The sequence below is a fragment of the Cucumis melo genome, chromosome 3 (genome assembly GCF_025177605.1).
Source record: "Cucumis melo cultivar AY chromosome 3, USDA_Cmelo_AY_1.0, whole genome shotgun sequence".
Classification (NCBI taxonomy): domain Eukaryota; kingdom Viridiplantae; phylum Streptophyta; class Magnoliopsida; order Cucurbitales; family Cucurbitaceae; genus Cucumis; species Cucumis melo.
This window is the reverse complement of record NC_066859.1, coordinates 23,216,316-23,223,662: the sequence shown is the minus strand read 5'-3', so window position 1 is coordinate 23,223,662 and position 7,347 is coordinate 23,216,316. Positions and strand designations below refer to the sequence as shown.

The following is a 7,347-nucleotide window of genomic DNA, read 5'->3' as shown; positions in this document are numbered from 1 at the left end:
TGATTTCTTAGAATTCTTGAGGTGAGGGATCACATCTTTAGGAGTCCAAGATTTGATAAAAAAAAATGATTTTAATTAATGTTTTAAAAAATATATATTTATTAGAAGGCTATTCCTATGACAGATTTTGAGAAATTGTACTAATTTCTCAGTTTCTTGAGGTGAGAAGATTTTTTTTCAATATAGCCTAATTGATGGAATGCTCTCCACTTATTTTATGAGATCATTGCTTCAAATATTAGAGCAATGAGAGGTAAAATAAGACATTATGTTTTCTTTTAAAATTAAAGAATATTTTCAATTCAAGATTTGAAATTTGTCCACCGTTTTCTAAGCGGGTGTTGTGGGGTGCTAACACTTTTCACATACATAAATGACTTCCAAACTCAACTCAACTCTAGTTTTCGTAGACCATTTTTTATGATTTATTTAAAACTTTTTACTTTATTTCAGTGTCCAATCACATCGTAAAAAGGATTGGTGGCAACTGCTATTTTGTTTTAAAACTAACCATTTTAAGATCGTCGGTCGCTCCGTGTCGTCTCGGACACGTGGCGACATATGCTTTGCAAATCTCTATAGAAATCAGTAAGTTCAAATACATTTCTCAAAACATGCTTTAAGATATCACTAGTAACACATTCTTATAAATTATTTTAAAAGTTTATTTTGTCACTCACAAACTTGATCCAACCCTTGGCTCAGAAATTCCTTCAAATCCTTCTTGACTTGAAAATTTCATATTTATGTCTTAAATAATCCCTTGACTACAAAATTTGCTCAAAATTTCCAAAAACACCAAAACAACCCAAAAATTGTGCCATGACACTATTGGCTGTGTGGCATGAGTGCAAACAGCACGCAGCGCGCGCATAAAGCATAAGAATGCCCAACCACGTGCTTGCCTTGCATGCACACACGCAACGCCCTCCTGGCCGCATGGTGTCACAATCTGAGTTGGACTTTTCTACTAGAAGGAATTCTCATGTGGGTGCATACTGCTTCTTTTCCTGCTACACCCAGAATACTGTACTTAGGGTTCCAAACCTTCTATGAGTGACTTGGAAGTTTCAGTAGCCTTTGTTCTTCCTCTTGCATGCTTAGTTTTGGGAATGAGAAAGATTGTTAGATCGTTTAGTTATTTAATAGCAAAATTATATACAATAATAGGATTTATTGATTAATAACTAAGAGCGAAGATAAGCCTCTTCAACAAGAGAAAGGGATGCAATCGCTACGTGGGGTGGTCAAAGACCCGTCCGGGGCTAGGATGCAAGATAGATAGGTTACTAGTGACATGAATGGTCGGAGACAAGGGAAAAGCCCTCTTTCCTTTGAATTACCCGGTTTGTTAAGAAGGAATGTTTCAAATTACTTGAAAAAAGGAGACATTGATACGCTTTGAAGCGGGTTTGAGTGCAACTGATGCCATTCCCTTGTCGATCATGGAGTTCATTCTGCATGCCAACTAAATCACTCAAACAGAAAAATTGCATGATTCAGGGTGAACTGGGTTCAGGTTTCTGGTGGAATCAATATAAAGAAGAAAGAAGATTGGACATGTCCTGTGGGCGTAAGGAAAAAGATCTCCGTGGTCGACTTTCCTTTCTGCCTCCTACCTCTTTTGATATTGTTGTCCCTGAACTGATTATTTACTTGTCTACCGAATCGGTAGTTCATCTTAAAAGTTCATAATCCATATTTCTCAAATAGCTTATAACGAATGAGGCATCCGGAATTGCAACCACTAAAAGAACTACTTCTACAGGGACAAGAGGAACTGCCCTCCGGAATGAGACCCTTGCTTTAATTTCTGCTTTAGTTTCAGAAGCTCTTTCTTGTATAGATAGAAAAAATTAACGAAAATAAATATGGTCGAAACCTACTATTTAGATTCAAGCCTATGGATTGCTTTATGGAACTAAATCCTTGTTGGACTAGAAACCTACTATTTAGATTCAAGCCTATAGACTTATGATCATTCCACTTTCACTTTCTGACTCGTCCATCTGAAAGACTTATTAATGGAACTGATTGAAGTAGGCGAAGGACTTATTCATTCCACTGATTTGCATTTGCTTATTAGCGAAAGTGCACAATTATTCATTCCACGGTTAAAAATGCGTACTTTTTAGAAATGAGTAGAAGACGTGCTATGCATTTTCAGATTTTTATTGTGAATAATGTACGTACTTAATAATATGTGCTGAAAACATGTGCTACTGAAAACATGCCCTAACCATAACCAGATTTGCCTTGCACTTAGAGTTTAGCTAGTTAGGTCAAGTAGAATGCATTAAGCTCCCTCAGTATTAGAACTTGTGTGGGGAACTCTTCACTTTTGGCTGACAGCAAGGAATCATTCAAAATCAGTCATTTTTCATCTTTTATCGTTAGATAAGATCAGTCTGACTTTTTCGGAGGGGTCCGAAGTGAAATATGAATATAAATTTCTAAGTCCTTCGGACCACTAAAAAAGACTTGGACAACTTAGGCGGCATGATATCAACATAATCATTTAGAACTTTCTAGATCTCTACTAGGACAGTCCAAGTTTCTATTTGCTCAACCACCAACGGGATGACCATGAAGGTTGGTTCTTCTTTACTGAGGCTTTTTTTTAGTTGTAGGGCTAAAATCATTCTCACTCCACTCAGTTATTTGATCTTAGCTTGGATCACTATCGTGTTACTTGTCGTTAGTACCATACACTGAGCCAGTGTCTTGGGAATGGCTTTATATTGTAAGAGAAATTCCATGTTGAGTACTATGTCAAAGTCATCCACACGGACGATGACTAAATCAACGTCTATTTTCTGTGTGCCTAATTCTATAGATACCCTTTTTTATACCCAAAAAATTTGTAAGGGTTCGGAGTTCACACCTTTCATCTTGTCTGTGTCCTTGATTTTCAACTCTAACCGCATGCTTCTTGTTCAAAAATGAAGTTATGAGTTGCACCTTAATCCACCATGGTGCTCTTTGTGGTTTTGGAGTTTATGACTGCGTCGACAAACATGAGTCCATTTTCAAAAGCATCCTTTTGGTGAGATGCCTTCTTTTGGATTGTCGATAAGAGTTTTAACGCACCCATTCGAGGGGTGTCCCCCTCATCTTCTCTTTTTGCTTCTGTTTCTCCCTCGAAATCGTTAGATCACTGCAAGGAGGCTTGCAAAGCTGTCAGCTAGCCTTAGTGTGGTTCTTATCATTCCACTCAAAGAGCTATTCCTACGTTTAAAATTACATGCTTTGGTGGTTTTATATTTCAATGAATCAACCTCAGCATCAGTTCACTTATGGGTAACCCGTCTACTCAGCCATTCAAGCCGTCTATTTCTCTGACTTTTTCTTCCAACACCTCTAGATTGGAGAAATCTTACTTCATATGGAAATTCTATCAAATACAAGAATTGCTCCTCAATCTCAGTCAGCCGCTCAGATTGCAACTTCGACAGTTGTTTAATAACCGACATACTTGCGTCTCGCTTAGCCAAGAAGCTAACAAAATCTGATACCATTTGTCACAATCACAACTTTTCAAACATGGGACGGGTGATTATGCGACACTTGGTCTAACTCAGTGAACAAGTCAGCCGTCTAAAATCTAGAAGTCGCGGACAAACTCGTGATACGATTTAGCCTCCCTTCACGTTTTGAGAGAAATGGTTTATTAAAACGTGAGAGAGAAAGAAAAGCATTGAAAAAATCGTTAAAGAAAGCATTGAAAACATCATTAAAGAAAGCATTGAAGATTTTTAGTTGGAAAGAAAGCTTAGATTGCAAAGAGTACAACAAGGCTTGAATATGAAAATGCTGAAAACAACGCCTTGGACAAGCATGCTTGTGACATATGGCGTTACGCTGTGTCACAATCACGACCTTTTAAACACAGGACCGATGATTGTGCGACACTTGTTTTACTCAATCAATAGGTCAGCCATGCAAAATCCAAAAATCATGGACAAGCTCGTGGTAAGATGTAGCCTCCCTTCACATTCTTGAGAAATTTGTTTTATAAATTGTAAGAGAAAGAAATTCATTGAAAACGCCACTAAAGAAAGCTTTGAAGGCTATCAATTGCAAAGAGTACGACAAGGCTTGGTCGGGGATTTAACTATTATATCTCCCCTATATTACATCTTGAACATTTTTAGCTTTGACAGACTTGCATATGAAAATGTTGAAACGTCACACCCTAGGTCGACGACATAAAAAGGAAAGCAATAGACTAAACTAAGTATGAAACATAAAGATATGGTGATTTTAGGGGTATCTGGACATGCGATTATAGGAAAACAATGTTCTGAACAAGCATGCTCGTGACATTTTCTCCCACTTAAATAGTTAACATCCCTATCGACTGGCGAAACTTGAACTCTTCGATCTTCTGCATCTAGGCTTTTAGGTCTTCGACTCGTTCTCAACTGGTTTCTTCCACGTGAAGGTCCTTCCATTTTAATAGGTACTTATGGATGCTTTTGTGGGTCTTTAGCCATTTTTTACTCCCTCGGCCAAGATTTCTTCCACATCTTTATCTTCTTTATGACTGAGGTTGATGGTAGGTCGAACTATGACATTGCGCTGCATGTCTTTGGGATCTTTATGGAAGGGCTTTAAGTTACTCACATGAATTATTGGATGGATTTTCATCCATGTGGGCAATGTCACTCTATAAGATGTATTCCCTTCCCTTTTGAGCACTTCCATTGGTCCCCGAATTTTCTGACAAGTCGCTGGTCTTTGTCCTTGAAATCAAATCTGTTTTGGTCACAATTTAATGAGGACCTAATCTCATGCTCGAAACTCAAGGGGGCGATCCTTTTTATCTGTCCACTTCTTCATCCACCTCGAGGCTTTCTCTAAGTGCGCTTGAGCGACGTCTGTTATCTGTTTCCATTCCTTAATAAAGTTGTGAGTCTGGGGTTCTTCCCCAAATAGGGATGATCACCAAGGTATGGCAATACAAGTTGCCTATTACAAACAATCTCAAATGGGCTTCTCCCGGTTGATGAACACGTCTGAGCATTGAAACAGAATTGGGTCACATCTAGTAGCTGAACCCAATTCTTTTGGTCTTGCGTCCACAAAATGATGCAGATATTCTTTGAGAATACAGTTGAATTGCTCGACCTGATCGTCGGTCTGGGGATGGTAGCTTGAGGATATATTCAGACTTGACCCCAAGAAGGTAAATTATTCTATCTAGAAAGTGCCAATGAATCTACCATCTATGTTGCTCAAAATGCTTGTTGAGACTCCCTACAACTACCATTACCACCACTGCTAGAAGAAATCTCTTGTGCCCAGTCACCGTGCAACCCACCATCGTTTTCGCTCGTGCCCAGTCCATACCTTGTCGTCGTCGAACAGTTCTTCTTTGACTGCCATTGTGCTTGCCAACACCGTTGGGTAAGTCATTTTCTTCGAACAAAATGTTAGCTATCCTTTTCTTCTTATACTTCATCTTGTAAAGTCAGTTGGTAATAAGAAATCGAAAGCTAGAGACAATGATGATTCTTTGAGGTATGTATATTTGTTTTCATGGAAAATGGTGTGTTTTAACATCTTAATGGAAGTGGTTGTTGTTTGTAGGTTTATTGATTAGGTTGGTTGCTACTATAGTTGTTTTTTCTATTTTTCCATTAGTTGTATACTCATAACTGTCCTTTTCTCGTCGCTGTTTTTCTTTCTTTATTTTTTTTTGTACAAACAAGTTAACTCTACTTCTACTGTTGTATCTTTCCCTGATATATTGTTTCAATTTGATGTAAAATAGTTTCCTCTTATGAAGTAAAAGTGCAGGATGCCTTCTCATTTTATGAATATTAATGTTCAGTCAGCTTAGATTGTAAGAAGGATATGAGAAATTCTTTACAAATTAAAAGTCTAGCTTTCTGATCCATGTTTAAGGAGCATGGCATGATCTTCTCCAGTTTATTGTAATCCAGATGAAGAATGAATTTGGTATTTGCCAAAGAAAACATTAGGTTGTTCTATTAGGTTATTTAGAGAATCTTTCAGATGAAGTACCCCTTTTTTAATTGAAACTCATCTCCGAACCTTGGTGGGAGATTTGTAAAATTCATCCATAAAGTCTAGTAGGAACATTTCTTCTTTCTCCCCATCAAGTTGATGAAATGACTAGTCGATATTTTTATCAATGTTAGTATCCTCTTGGAGATCGCTTGGTCACAGGAGCAAACTTGTTTGCTACTCTATATTAATAGATTATAAATGAAGTGATGGTGAGTAGTATTTAGTAATTGATTCCAAGCTCCTCGAGACACCTGCACCCATCACAAAGTTTGACCACAACATCAAGAGTTTTTTGTATTAAGCTCTCCTGAATATTGAAATTTGAGACTTTAATTAAGTCAAAGACTCCAAGTTCTTGCCTAGGTATGACAGAGACTTAATTATATGACTCCTTGATTCTTGACCACTTTGTTATTTTATTTTGGAACAATATCACTCTTTGGAGTATTTGTGGATTTCTGACGTTAATTGCAAATTGGTTGCTCATAAATTCTCACAAAGTGCTTCGAACACCATGGAGAAAGAGAGTATGTAAGTTGTTGCATCTCCTTCTTTCAAACGTAAACAATTCTAATTCATTCATCCAACTGTGTGTTGTATTAATATTTTTGTTTCTTTAATAAACTGTTTTGAATGTTTTTTATGTGGCTTTTGTTAAAAGAATGGATTTCTAGTCCTTTGGACAGGTCTGCTACAGGATCGATTTTCCGGGAACACTTCTATAATTACTATGTGCAACTTGTAGATTACTTTGCTAGTGTTTTTCACTTCTCTCTGTGTTTTTGTCCTATGAGACCTTTTGTAGAACGGGGAATAGTCTTTGCCCATAAAATATCTTAGCCTAAAGTCTAGATTTTGAGTCTTTTTGGGATTTTTTTCAACTTCTCCCTGCATTTTGCTTGCCAAATTCGTTTTAAATTAGGAGCAGCTTATAAATGCCTAATTTATTTTCCTTTTTCTCTAACTAATTCGTTTTGATGGATTTTCTTTATGGTTGAAGAATGTTTGATAATCCCAGCTCGATGGGACCTTTTGTAGGTTAGGGAATAGTCTTTCTTACCCATTAAACATTTGAGCATAAAGTCTAGTTTTAAATTTTCTTTTACATTGTTTTCCACTTCTCTCTACATTACGCTTTTCAAATCTGTTTTAAATCGGTAGCATTTTATTAATGCCTTTTTTTTCTTTTCACTAATTAATTGGTTTTGATGGCTGGTCTTTCTACTTTGATGATGTTTGATAATCCCAGCTCGATGAGATCTTTTGTACATCGGGGAATAGTCTTTACCCATCAAGTATCTGAGCCTAAAG

At 37.1% G+C, this 7,347-nt stretch overlaps 2 non-coding genes across 2 annotated transcripts; both read left to right on the top strand.

Annotated features, from left to right (window-relative positions):
• Positions 1-7,022: 7,022 nt before the first annotated feature.
• On the top strand, positions 7,023-7,119 carry LOC127148747 (small nucleolar RNA snoR69Y). The gene has a single exon (XR_007819824.1). It is a non-coding gene; the product is annotated as a small nucleolar RNA snoR69Y (small nucleolar RNA).
• Positions 7,120-7,255: 136 nt separating this feature from the next.
• On the top strand, positions 7,256-7,347 carry LOC127148745 (small nucleolar RNA snoR69Y). Its single transcript, XR_007819821.1, has one exon. It is a non-coding gene; the product is annotated as a small nucleolar RNA snoR69Y (small nucleolar RNA).